Source organism: Amblyraja radiata, chromosome 23 (genome assembly GCF_010909765.2).
Source record: "Amblyraja radiata isolate CabotCenter1 chromosome 23, sAmbRad1.1.pri, whole genome shotgun sequence".
NCBI classification, from domain to species: Eukaryota; Metazoa; Chordata; class Chondrichthyes; order Rajiformes; family Rajidae; genus Amblyraja; species Amblyraja radiata.
In genome coordinates this window covers 37,884,796-37,899,189 of record NC_045978.1, presented here as the reverse complement: position 1 = coordinate 37,899,189, position 14,394 = coordinate 37,884,796, and positions in this window count along the sequence as shown.

Genomic DNA, 14,394 nt, shown 5'->3' with positions numbered 1-14,394 from the left:
TATCCAGCCATCAATGGAGATGTTGTGTGTCTTCACAAAGGCTTTAAGTACATCATAGATTCGTTCCCCATGGCTACCTGGTAATCTCTTCTCATGACAGTGCTCAGAATAACGTGTCTGTTTTTGAGAGTCTGGTGTAGGGCATAGAAATGACAAGGCCTACCCAACCGACCCAACTGAATACAACGTGTAGGAAAGAACTGCAGATGCTGGTTTAAACCGAAGATGGACACAAAATGCTGGAGTAACTTAGTGGGACGGCCAGCATCTCTGGGACCTGAAACTTCACCCATTCCTTCTCTCCAGAGATGCTGCCTGTCCCGCTGAGTTACTTCATTATTTTGTGTCTATCCACTGAATATAACAGCAGCCTCAACCAGGGAGATTGCCTTGAGAGGAGACTCTGACATTATTTTGCGTGTCCTTTTTCATCATTTGGGGATATTTTGTAGAGGTGGCATTGGTATTATCTTTCAAGTGTTGTTGTCAGTAAAATACGGAAATGTTTGGATGATAATGTGGATGTGCTGGTTAGCAGATGATGCAAACAATAGCTGGAGCTGTGGATACTGTGGACTGTGATATCGGGAGCTCGCGGGTCTGGGTGGGAGACCGCTTTTCGGAGCTCCCGCAATGCAACTTCTCCAGCCCATGTCGCGGGGTTGGAACGACCCGGAGCGGGGCCGTACATCGCCCGGCCCGGCTTTAATGGCCGCGGGACATTCCAGCGCCCGCCGGGGGCTCCAACTTTGTGACTTTTGGGCCTGGAGCGGGGCCGTACATCGCCCGGCGTGGCCTTAAATGGCCGTGGGACTTACCATCGCCCGCCTGGGGCTTCGACATCGGGAGAGAAATGGTGCAGGGGAGAGAAAATACTTTGCCTTCCATCACAGTGAGGAGGAGATTCACTGTGATGGATGTTTGTGTAAATTGAATTGTTTGTGTGTCTTGTAGGAATTGTTTTGTTTGTATGGCTTTGGAAACGGAGTTTCATTTGAGCCTCACTGAGGTTCAAATGACATGGAATAAATATTGTATTGTATTGTACTGCGAAAGGTTGTCAAGGGATACAGCAAAATGTAGATCAATTGGTGATATGGACAGTGAAAGCGCAGATGGAATTTCATCTGGACAAGCGTGAGAACTCTTTGACAGGTTAAATGTAAGTGGAAAGTATGCAATAAATGGCCACTAGGACCTTTAGGGGCATTAAACCTTTTGGCAACCCTCTTCTGAACTCTCTCCAAATTCTTAACCAGAATCCACAAATCGTAGGTGCAAATGGACTTGGGAGTACTGGTGCAGGATTCCCAAAAGTTTAATCTGCAAAGACTGCAAGTCGAATCAGTAGCAAAGAAAGCAAACGCAATGCTAGCATTTATTTCAAGTGGACTTGTGTACAAAAACTCTATAAGGCTCTATAAGGCGCTGGTCAGGCCGCATTTAGAATATTGTGAGCAATTTTGGGCACCATATCTGAGGAAGGATGTGCAGGCTCTGGAGAGGATCCAGAGGAGGTTTACAAGAATGATCCCAGGAATGACTAGGTTAACACATGATGAGCCAATACTTGCTGGAGTTTCGAAAAATGAGGATTGACCTCATTGAAACGTACAGAATAATAAAAGGCTTGAATAGAGTGGATGTGGAGAGGATATTTCTACTAGTGGGTGAGCCCAGGACTAGGGGTCATCATAGCCTCAGAAATAAAGGACATTCCTTTAGGAAGGAGATGTGGAATTTCTTTAGGGTGGTGAATCTGTGGAATTCTTTGCCACAGAAGGCTGTGGAGGCAAGGTCAGTGGATATATTTAAGGCAGAGATAGATGGATTCTTGATTAAAACGGGTATCAAATTTGTGCGGAGAAGGCATGAGAACGAGGTTAGGAGGGAGAGATCGATCAGCCATGATTGAATGGCGGAGTAGACTTGATGGGCTGAATGGCCTTATTCTGTTCCTATCACTTATGATCTAATGATCTTATGAATTTCACATCTTTCCTACAGTTGGAGCACATAGCTGGGCACTATTCTCCAGCTGTGACTAAACCATGGTTCCTTATGAAATCTTACTCTGCCTCTATTTACTAAGCAGAGGGTCCTATGTGCCTTTATAACCTGCCCCTTACCACACACATCTATCTTCTGACCTCTCAGTCCTTGGACCTTTTTAGAATTGTGTCCTCTTGTTTATGTTGTGTCTTCTTATTCATCCTACATAAATGTTAACATTTCATATTGTTCAGCATTGAATTTCGCTAATCACTCACCCGTCCATTCCGCCACTCTATTTATATCTCCTTGAAGTCTTTTACTCCTCTGCTCACAGTTCACTTCATCTACAGGTTTGTGATCATCTGTTGCTTTGGAATTTGAGTGGACTTGCGGGAAGAGGGTCCCGCAAGGATGTGTTCTGAGCCCCCTCTCTTCTCTACTCCTTGTAATCCACGATTATGCAGCCAAATACCAATCCAACTCAATTTAGAAATTCGCAGACGACACCCCCATAGTGGCCCGGAGACGGAGCATAGGAAGGAGGTTGAGACCTTTGTAATCTGGGGCCAAGCCAATAACCCTTCCTTCAATGTTATCAAGACAAAGATATAGTGATCGACTTCAGGAAGCGAAGTGGTACACATTCCCAGGTGGACACTGACAATTAGAGTTGGTTGAAAGCCTCAAATCCCTAGGAGTAAATACCAATAACAATTTGTCCTGGACCACCCATATTGAAGGAATGGCCAAGAAAGCACACCAACGCCTCTACTTCCTTAGATGGCTTAGAAAGCTGGGTATGTCTCCAACAACTCAATCAAACTTCTACAGATGCACCATAGGAAGCATTTTATCGAGATGCATCAAAGCATGGCTTGGGAACAGCTCCATCCAAGACCACAAGAAATCGCAGAGAATTGTGGTCGTAGCCCAGACCATCACACAAACCAACCTCCCTTTCAATGACTCCATCTACACTTCACGCTGCCTCGGCAAGGCCAGCAGTATAATCACGGGCAAGTCTCACCCCGGTCACTCCCTCTAGTCCCCTCTCCCATCAGGCGAAAAGGTACAGAAGTGTGAAAACGCACATCTCCAGATTCAGGGACAGTTTTTTCCCACTGTTATCAGGCAACTGAACCATCCTAGCACCGACTAGAGAGCTGTCCTGACCTACCATCTACTTCATTGGTGACCTTCGGACTATCTTTAATCGAACATTACTGGAATTTATCTTGCACTAAACATTGTTTCCATTACCCTGTATCTGTACACTGGGGACGTGTTGATTGTAATTGTCTTAATTAGCTTAATTGACTTTCTGCTGACTGGATAGCATGTAACAAACAAGCTTTTCACTATACCCCGGTACACGTGACAATTATAAACTAAACGATAGATAAAAATTTCATTCATACCAACCACATTGAAGTCATGGCCAAAAAAACACACAGAAGACTGAGGAAATTTGGCATGTCTGCAATAACTCTTCTCAACTTCTACACACACACTGGGGAAATAATCCTATCTGATGCATCACAGCTTGGTTTGGCTCAGCTTTGCCCAAGACCAGAATAAATTGTAGAGTTGTAGATGTAGCACAGTCCAGCCTCCTCTCCCCATCGGTTCTAACTAAACTTCATTCAGTAAAGCAACCAACATATTCAGGAGCTATTTTCATGACAGTCATTCCCTCTTCTCTCTCTCTCCCATCTTTTTTTTCCCTTAACAAGCAGTTTATGTTACAAATTCACAGTATACATATATTGCATTAATCAAAACTGCTATTTGTGCAGTTTGCAAACATCGACCATCAGATTACAACAGTGTCAGCCGTGTCCACGATGTACTCGATCTCCTGTGGCAACCAGCATGCACAAAAGACCTCCACTGTCTAGTTTAATTTAATTTAGTTTAGTTTATTGTCACATGTACCGAGGTACAGTGAAAAGCATTTGTTGCGTGCTAACCAGTTAACGGAAAGACAATGCATGATTACAATCAGGCATTCACAGTGTACAGATACTTGATAAGGGAATAATGTTTAGTGCAAGATAAAGCCAGCAAAGTCCGATCAAAGATAGTCTGAGGGTCTCCAATGTGGTTGATAGTAGTTCAGCATTGCTCTCTAGTTGTGGTAGGATGGTTCAGGTGCCTGATAACAGCTGGGAAGATACTGTCCCTGTGAACACCCTGTGTTCCCTCTCCATAAACACACGGCCACAGATGTAGGCCTGGAAGAGGGGCAGGCAGTCGACTGAGGTACAACCCTTGACTGCCTGCTGCCTGGACCCTCTATCTCTCCCATCAGCCTGAAGATACACAAGCTTAAAAGCACACACCACCAGACTCTGGAATAGCTTCTTCCTCACTGTTATCAAACTACTGAATGGTCCTCTCATAAACCAGGGTGTGTCCCAATCTTCCAACCTACCTCATTGTGGAGCTTGCACTTTTTGTCTATAACTGTAATGCTAAAATACCGTTACATTATATTCTGCACGCTGATATTTTTCTCTTTGCATCACCTGTTGTACTTGTGTGTACGTTGGTTGTACAGATGTAAGATTTGATTTGACTGGGTGGCATGCAAACAATGCTTTTATACTGTATCTTGGTACACACGACAATATTAATACTATATGATAACCCATATTACAAAGGAATCTCTGCTTTTCCCTTCAAATTCCATTGTGCAATCCGTCCCCTCAATGCTCTTGGAAATGGAGGAGGATGAATAGTGAATATTCTTGGATATTGGCTTGGATAGAGTGGATGTGGGGAGGATGTTTCCACCTGTGGGGGAGTCCAGGACCAGATGTCATAGCCTCAGAATTAAAGGACGTTCCTTTAGGAAGGAGACGAGGAGCAATTTCTTTAGTCAGAGGATGGTGAATCTGTGGAATTCATTGCCACAGAAGGCTGCGGAGGCCGTCAAAGGATATTTTTAAGGCAGAGAACGATCGATTCTTGATTAGTTTGTGTGTCAGGGATTATGGGGAGAAGGCAGGGGAATGTGGTTAGGAGGGAGAGATAGATCAGCCATGATTGAATGGTGGAGTAGACTTGATGGGCCGAATGACCTAATTCTGCTCCTATCACTTACGACCTTATGACTTGCAAACATTGTGGCAGGTTCACCAGTGTGTTGGTAGAATTGGTGAAAAGTGACATTTATTTTTCAATGCATTGCTTCCAGATGTCAGTACCTTCTGGTTTGTTTATATTTTATAATACTTCACTCCAAACAATGACATTGTAAAACATATCACGGTCAATTATTAATGGTATAATACGACTTCCAGACTTGAATAACTTGTTTTTACTATTGACTTAAACCTTGTAGGTATAAGCAAAGCATAATTTATAACTAAGAAATATGTTTTCCTGAAATTGTAGTTCACAGCAGGGATATTGGTACATTGTGTTAATGCCCAGAAGAATACATCAAGGCAACTCATACAACACATTAAAAAAAAAGTTATTTCAGCATAATAGAAATCATCTGAGAGACATCATAGAAGTATTTATGGTAATAGATCAGTTGGGAAGCGAAGTGAAATTGAGCCAAGGTTTGGGCAACATTGGTAGGGGCGGCATGGTGGCTCAGCAGTAGAGTTGCTGCTTTACAGCGCTTACAGGGCCAGAGACCCGGGTTCGATCCTGACCACGGGTGCTGCCTGTTCAGAGTTTGGACCTTCTCCCCGTGACCGTTTGGGTTTTCTCCGAGATCTTCGGTTTCCTCCCACACGCCAAGGACGTGCAGGTTTGTTGGTTAATAGGCTTGTTGTAAAAAATGGCTGATTAGAAATCTTTGCTCTGTAAATTGTCCCTACTGTGTGCGGGATAGTGTTAGTGTGCGGTGAATGCTGGTCGGTGTGGACTTGGTGGGCCTAGTCCTGCTGAGTTACTCCAGTATTTGTGTCTATCTTTGGTGTAAACTAAACTAAACGAAACCTTGATCAAACAGATAACACAATCAATTTCAGCAACCAGCACTAAGGGGACAGGAGAGAGAAGGGGGAAATGCCCTTAGTCTTAATCTCTTGCATGATAAGCTTCCTATAATGAAAAACAATTGGGAACCCTCCTGTTTCCATGCATACTCTTTGGGTTTGGGTTAACTGACCTGCTCCAATGCACGTTAATTGACACGATCGTTCAGTTAATTGTGCCACGGAGGAAAGCAAAGACCTTAATTGAAGAACTATTGACTAAAATCAATACCTTATTTACGGTAGCTTTAGAGAGCTTGTTTGTTCAATTTAAAGCCTGTTCCTAATTACTGACTTGTAGTTTTCACCTGTCTGATAAACAAGGAAAGTGTGTCATTTAACTGTAAATGAATGAGCTTGCTTGTGTGCGCGAGAAACATTTTAGCATTGTCCTCACTCACTACTCAAGGATCCTTCTACATTGACTGATTTCTCACTGCTTATCTACCAATTCCCCAGTTTTAACTAAAGCAAAGGTTAAAGGGAACATAATAGATGTGTTCAAAATCTTGAATGGTTTTGTAAGAGTAGATAAAGATACCAATTTCAACTGGTTGCGAGGTCAATGTACACCAAATGATAAATGACACCCCAGCGGAATGAATATTGACTTCCCTAACGTCAAGTAACCCTTGCTTTCCCTCTCTCTCCATCCCTCCCACATCCTAGTTCTCCGACCAGTCTGACTGTCCTCCTGATTTAATCTCTATATGCTTTGTTGTCAACTTCCCCTAGCTAACACTGATCCAGTCTACATTTTCCTTCATCCCTATCCCCTTCGATTTCTCACTTTCACACCTTACCTGTCCATTTCTCTGTCTCCCTCTCCCCTGACTCTCAGTCTGAAGAAAGGTCTCAACCTGAAACATCACCCAATCCTTCTATCCAGAGATGCTGCCTGTCCCGCTGAGTTACTCCAGTATTTGTGTCTATCTTTGGTGTAAACCAGCATCTGCTGTTCCTTCCAGCAAATGAAAAATTATCATCTGTATTCACCATGGAGAAATAAATCATAGTTCAACTACTTAGGCAAAAGGGTTGGGCGAGGTAATTCCTGAACATATTTTTATTAAATAGGAGGTTTTAGATGTCCTAGAGGGCCTAACACTGGAGATATCTCCAGGACCTGATGAAATGCACCCCAAGCTGCCGTGAGAGGCAAGGGAGGAGTTTGCTGAGGGCCTGATGGAGTTTTTACATGTGAAGTGTCAGATAATGGAGGGCGGGAAAACATAGTACATTTATTGCAGAAGAGCAGCAGGGATCAGCCTGGCAATTTTACAGGCCTGTGAGTCTAATAGCAGGAGTAAGGAAATTATTGAAAAGCCAGGGATTAAGCATAGATATTCAGCACGTGTTTTTTTTAGGAGGAAATCCAGTCTGCCTTATTTAATTGCATTTTTTGAAGAGAAAACAAGTTGATAGACTTCATGTCCACATGGATTTCATTTATTGTTCATCACTCATTCTTGAGTAAGATTATGACACCTAGTCTCTCGTGTTGCAATGTGCAGGGAAATGATTCAATGATTCAAGTGAAATGCTTTGTTTTACATACAGTCCGGTATAATCGTGTAGCAGACGTCACCCAGGCACTACACAAGCGTCGCCACATTTTGGCTAAGCTAAAAAATGGCTAATTGGAAATCTTTGCTCTGTTTGCTATTCAAGCAAATCATACCCGACTTCAGTGCAATCATTCATGAGCATAATAGGTGGAGCAAAAGTTTTTTTTTAAATTAGCGTGCGCAATGCGCAGTGTTATGCCTACAGAGAAAGTGCAGATATAGAAGTGCAAGGGCCACAACACGGTTGATCGGGAGTAGACAACCGCAACTGCAGGAGATTCTACACTTGTCGCTTTACCTCCTCCCTCGACTCCATTCAAGGACCCAAAGCAGTCGTTCCAAGTGCGACAGAGGTTCACCTGCACCTCCTCCAACCTCATCTATTGCATCCGCTGTTCTAGATGTCAGCTGATCTACATTGGTGAGACCAAGCGTAAGCTTGGCGATCATTTCGCCGAACACCTCCGCTCGGTTCGCAATAACCAACCTGACCTCCCGGTGGCTCAGCACTTCAACTCCCCCTCCCATTCCGAATCCGACCTTTCTGTCCTGGGCCTCCTCCATGGCCAGAGTGAGCACCACTGGAAATCGGAAGAGCAGCACCTCATATTCCGCTTGGGCAGTTTGCACCCTAGCGGCATAAACATTGAATTCTCCGATTTCCAGTAGCCCTTGCTGTCTCCTCCCCTTCTCAGCTCTCCCTCAGCCCTCTGGCTCCTCCTCTTCCTTTCTTCTTCCCACCCCTCCCACCCAACATCAGTCTGAAGAAGGGTTTTGGCTTGAAACGTTGCCTATTTCCTTCGCTCCATAGATGCTGCCTCACCCGCTGAGTTTCTCCAGCACTTTTGTCTAACTTCGATTTTCCAGCATCTGCAGTTCCTCTTTGAACAAGGTTGATCGGGAGATTGTGAATACATCATAGCAGATGTGAGACCTGTTCAAATGTCTAATAATAGTGGGAAAGAAGTTGTTCTTCAATCTGGTGGTATGTGATTGCAAGCTTTTATATCTTCTGCCTGACAGGAGAGAGATGAGAGAATGGCCAGACTATGAGTAGTAGACACAAAATGCTGGAGTAACTTAGCGGGACAGGCAGCACCTTCTTCAGCATTTTGTGTCTATCTTTGATGTAAACCAACAGCTGCAGTTCTTTCCCACACAGACTATGAGTAAGTACATGATTATGTTGGTTGTTTTCCAATTGCAGCTTGAGTTGTGGATGGCATAGTTGGGAGGAAGCTAGTTTGTGATGGACTGAGTTGCGTTCACAACTCTGCAATTTGCTGCAGATCTTGGCAGAGCAGTTGCCTTACCAATCTGCCGTGCTTTCAGACAGGATCCTCTCTATGTTACATCTGTAAACATTGATAAGAGTCATTGGAGACAGGCCACATTTCCTTAGCCTTCCGAGGAAGTGGAGTTGTTGATGTGTTTTCTTTGCTGCAGCATCAATGTGGTTGGACCAGGACCAATTGTTGGTGAGATTTACACCCAGGAACTTACTTTAGACTTTAGACTTTAGAGATACAGCATGGTAACAGGCCTTTTAACAATAGACAATAGGTGCAGGAGTAGGCCATTTGGCCCTTCGAGCCAGCACCGCCATTCAATGTGATCACGGCTGATCATCCCCAATCAGTACCCCGTTCCTGCCTTCTCCCCATATCCTCTGACTCTGCTAGTTTTAAGAGCCCTATCTAGCTCTCTCTTGAAAGCATCCAGAGAAACTGCCTCCCCCTGAGGCAGAGAATTCCACAGACTCACCACTCTCTGTGAGAAAAAGTGTTTCTTCGTCTCCGTTCTAAATGACTTACTCCTTATTCTTAAACTGTGGCCCCTGGTTCTGGACTCCCCCGACATCAGGAACATGTTTCCTGCCTCTAGCGTGTCCAAGCCCTTAACAATCTTATATGTTTCATATCTTATATGTTGACCCACCGAGTCTCCACCGACCAGCAATAATCCCGTACGCTAGCACTATCCCAAACGCTTGGGACAATTTACTGTGCTGTACTGTTCAATGCTAATTATCTGCATTAAGGGGTAATAGCTACAGGGAGATGTTGTACCGACTTGGATTATTTTCTATGGAATGCTGGAAGTTGCGGGCAGACCCGATAAAAGTATATAAATCATGACAGGCAGAGATAGGTAGAGAGTCAGAAACTTTTGCCCAGGATGGAAAAATCAAATGCTAGATTGTTTTTTACAAGCATAGCTTTAAATTGAGAGAGGTGAGAGTTAAGGAAGATATGTGGGGCTGCTTTATTACACGGAGAGTGGTGAGTGTCTGGAACACCCTTCCAACGTTAATGGTTGAGGCAAATACAATAGTAACATTGATGAGAATCTGGATAGGCAAATGGATATGCAGGGAATTGAAGGATGTGGATCATGCGCAGGTAAATAAGAGATGGTATTGGAACAGGTATTGTGGACCGAAGGGCCTGTTTGTAACTGCAAGGGCCAGGAAGCGAGCAGGTAAGATCACCTCTGATCCCTCTCACCATGGCCACAAACTCTTTGAAGTACTTCCCTCTGGGAGGTGACTGCGGACTGTCAAAGCCACCACAGCCAGACACAGTAAAAACAGCTTTGTTCCATGAACAGCAGCTCTACTCAATGGACAAAAGTCTGGAGCCTCTTTTTACTCTAGGATTTTATTTTCACATGTTTAAATTATAATGTTTTATTTTTAATTGTCTACTGTATATCATGTTTTTATCCTAACGAGCAAAGCACCAAGGCAAATTCCTTGTGTGTATACATACTTGGCTAATACATTTTTATTAGATTGGATTTGTGTGTTGTACATTTCTATTTTCTGTGTTCTAATTATGTAAGGTTATTAGAAGTATGGAAAGGCTATACAGGCAAAATCATTACACCATGGTTGGAGTATCAAAATAGATGGCATAGGTTTAAGGTGAGGGGAAGGAATTTTAATGGCTACCTGAGAAGTAACTTTTTTACACAGAGGGTGGTTGATCTTGTGCCAGATGAGTTGATGGAATGAGATAAGATCACTGCTAAAAAGTGTATTATACCAGGCACTACGTGAAAGGAATGACATGGAAGGATATGGGCCAATTGCTGGCAAATGGGATTGATAATAGATGGGAACAAACATCAGCGCAGATGTAGTAAACAGAGGGATTTGTTTCTGCACAGTATCTCTCTGTTAGCAAATATGACGGGATCGAGTCAATTCTGATGCACAGACAAAGATATTCAGAGTTGATATATTGAATTGAGAGCTATTTTCTGATATTATCAATAAATGGGTTGAGAAAGCTTCCTTCAGAAGGATGAGAGGGTATCTTATAGAAACATATAAAATTCATAAGGGATTGAACAGGCTAGATACAAGAAAAATATCCCCGATGTTGGGGCTGTCCAGAACCATGGGTCACAGTTTAGGACTGAGATGAGGAAAAACTTTTTTACCCAGAGAGCTTTGAATCTGTGGAATTCTCTGCCACTGAAAGCAGTGAAGGCCAATTCACTGGATACATTTAAGAGAGAGTTAGATATGGCGATAAGGGCTAATGGAATCAAGGACTATGGGGAGAAAGCCGGAACAAGGTACTGATTTTGGGTGATCAGCCATGATCATATAGATGCCGTTTGTGACTCAAAGGTTCGAATGGCCACTCGTGCACCTACTTTCTATGTTTCGATGTTTATGATACATGGGAATAATATTATTTGGTAAAAATATTCATTAATAACCAGAGATGGTAGGTACACCACAACACTGGATTATCTCACAGCTTGCACACTCCAGAAACAACCAGAAGACACTGGCGATGCATATCCACTGCCGACCATCATTACCCACAGCAGCCAGTTTATTTTGTTTTTGCACTGCAGCAAATCATTTCCTGACAAATACTCTCTGGCCACGAGTGAAGAGCCAGTTTATTGAGTGTTATTGAATGACAAATTGAGCAGGTGCAGGCTGAGTTGCCATGGCTGCCCGTCCAGTTTGAATTATTTGCATTCACATCCCTGATGGGAAGATTCCTCTGTACGTGGAAGGTTCCTGGTGTGGACCCGACGTGGGGAACCGCCGTGGGGGGGGAGAATAAAGGAGCACCCAGCGCGGGGGAGCGGGAGGGAATGGGGAAGGGGGACCTGAACAAAGGGGAACCTGGCGTGGGATACTTTGTAACGTTGGCAGCGCTCTTTATGTGACCACTATTTGCATACCTTGGGTAAGCAAAACAAAGAATCTCACTGTGACTCGTCATTCATTCATTCAGTATTGATTCATAAAGTATTTGTTCATTTATTCACCTAAACTCACTGAGAATTGCCAAACTTCAGGTGAAGACCTGTCCCACAGCGGTGACCTAATTGGCGAGTTTAGAAGAGTTTGCCCTTGACTGATACTCGCAGCATGGTCGACACCAGGTCCTAGGAGGTCTTTGTAGCTCTCCTTCATGCTCGAGAGTAGTCCCTGTGTACTCGAGGCCTCAGCTAGGTCTCGACGTATTTTTCAACATGTTGAAAAATGCCCGCGAGTAAAAAAAGTTCGCCATGGAAAAAATCGATATTTTTTACTTGTAGGTTTAGTCGACGTAGGTCGTAGTAGGTCGGCATACTATTCATAGGTAATCGAAGGCAATCAAAGCTAATCGAGGGTAGTCGAAGGTAATGTTAAATGCCCGCTAAACTTTGTTAAAAGTTGTCTGGCTACTTAAAAGTGTCTCCACTCCTTCTCCCCCCTTCCCCCCCCCCCTTCTCCCCCCTTCTCCCCCCATTCTTCCCCCCTTTCCAAGCCCAAAGCTGAGACACCATGAAGAAACCTGCACTGTCAGCATCTACTCTTGAGGCAAGTGTGAACTGCAGGAAGAAGCCTGAGATTGCCACACATCCTCCTTCAAAGACCAGGACTAAGCTGCTGGGAGAACATCATTGCACATATAGGTCCACAAGTTCACAGGTTTTAGGAGTAGAATTAGGCCATTCGGCCCATCGAGTCTACTCCACCATTCAATCGTGTCTGATCTCTGCCTCCTAATCCCATTTTCCTACCTTCTCCCCATAACCCTTGACTCCGGTTCGAATCAGGAATTTGTCTCTCTCTGCCTTAAAAATATCCACTGACTTGGCCTCCACATCCCTCTGTGGCAATGATTTCCACAGATTAACTACCCACTAACTAAAGAAGTTCCTCCACACCTCCTTTCTAAAAGAGCACCTTTTCATTCTGAGGCTATGACCTTCGGTCCTAGACTGTCCCACCAGTGGAAACATCCTTTCCACATCCACTCTATCTATGCCTTTCATTATTCTGTAAGTGTCAATGTGGTTCCCCCTCAACCTTCTAAACTCTAGCGAGTAGAAGCCCAGTGCTGCCAAATGCTCAACACATGCTAACCTACTCATCCCTGGAATCATTCTTGTAAACCTCTTCTGGACCCTCTCCAGAGCCAGCACATCCTTCCTCACATGTGCTCTGATGGTGAGGGACAATGCCTCCACGTGGTTCTAGACTTTCTTTCCACTGTAAATTAAATATATCATGCACTCACCCAAGTTTGAATGCCGGTGTGGTCACTGCTGAACATAGCGATAACCCCAACACCACAGGAGGCAGGGACATGACTATGCATATCAAGGCTTATCAATTGGGCTGCATAATTCTGTCTGATATATTCAATAGTTACATACAAAAGATTTTACACATTTTAGATTGTTCGCTCGTGTGTCAGACGACTTTCTGCCATCACTTTGCCACTTCTAGAGCAGCAGATGCAATAGATGAGGTTGGAGGAGGTGCAGGTGAACCTCTGCCGCACCTGGAAAGACTGCTTGGGTACATGAATGGAGTCAAGGGGGGAGCTTTCTGTCCTGGGCCTCCTCCATGGCCAGAGTGAGGACCACCGTAAATTGGCAGAGCAGCACCTCATATTTCGCTTGGGCAGTCTGCACCCCAGCGGTATGAATAATAATATAATAATAATAATATATCTTTTATTGTCATTGCACGTCAGTGCAACGAGATTTAGTGTGCAGCTCCACTGATGTACATTTACTTCTCTAATTTCAGGTAGTCCTTACTTTCTCCTCCCCTTCTCAACTCTCCCTCAGCCCTCTGGCTCCACCTCTTCCTTTCTTCTCCCTGCCCCGCCCCACCCTCACATCAGTCTGAAGAAAGGTCTCAACCCGAAATATTGCCTATTTCCTTCGCTCCATAGTTGCTGCCTCACCCGCTGAGTTTCTCCAGCATTTTTGTCGATATGATTTTCTTGCATCTGCAGTTCCTTCTTAAACAAATTATTTTAGATGATCAGCCATGATCATATTGAATGGCGGTGCTGGCTGGAAGGGCCGAATGGCCTACTCCTACACCTGTTTTTTTATGTTTCTACATTTTCTAAGATAAAAATGTACATGGTGGCGGTAAAACTGACACGGTGGCGCGGCGGTAGAGTTGCTGCCTTACAGCGCTTGCAGCGCCGGAGGCCCGGGTTCGATCCCGACTACGGGTGCTGTCTGTACGAAGTTTGTACGTTCTGCCCATGGTCGTGTGGGTTTTCCCCGAGATCTTTGGTTTCCTCCCACACTCCAAAGACGTACAGGTTTGTAGGTTAATCGGGTTGGTATAAATGTAACATGTACCTAGTGTGTGTAGGATAGTGTTAATGAGTGCGGTCGCTGGTCATTAAAGACTCGGTGGGCCGAAGGGCCAGTTTTCATGCTGTATCTCTAAACTTTTCTTAAAAAGGATGCATGGGACAGGTACAGGCAGCTGGGATCAAGTGCATCCCTGGAGGAGTATCGGGAACTAAGGAGTAAACTGAAAAAGGAAATCAAAAGGGCAAAAA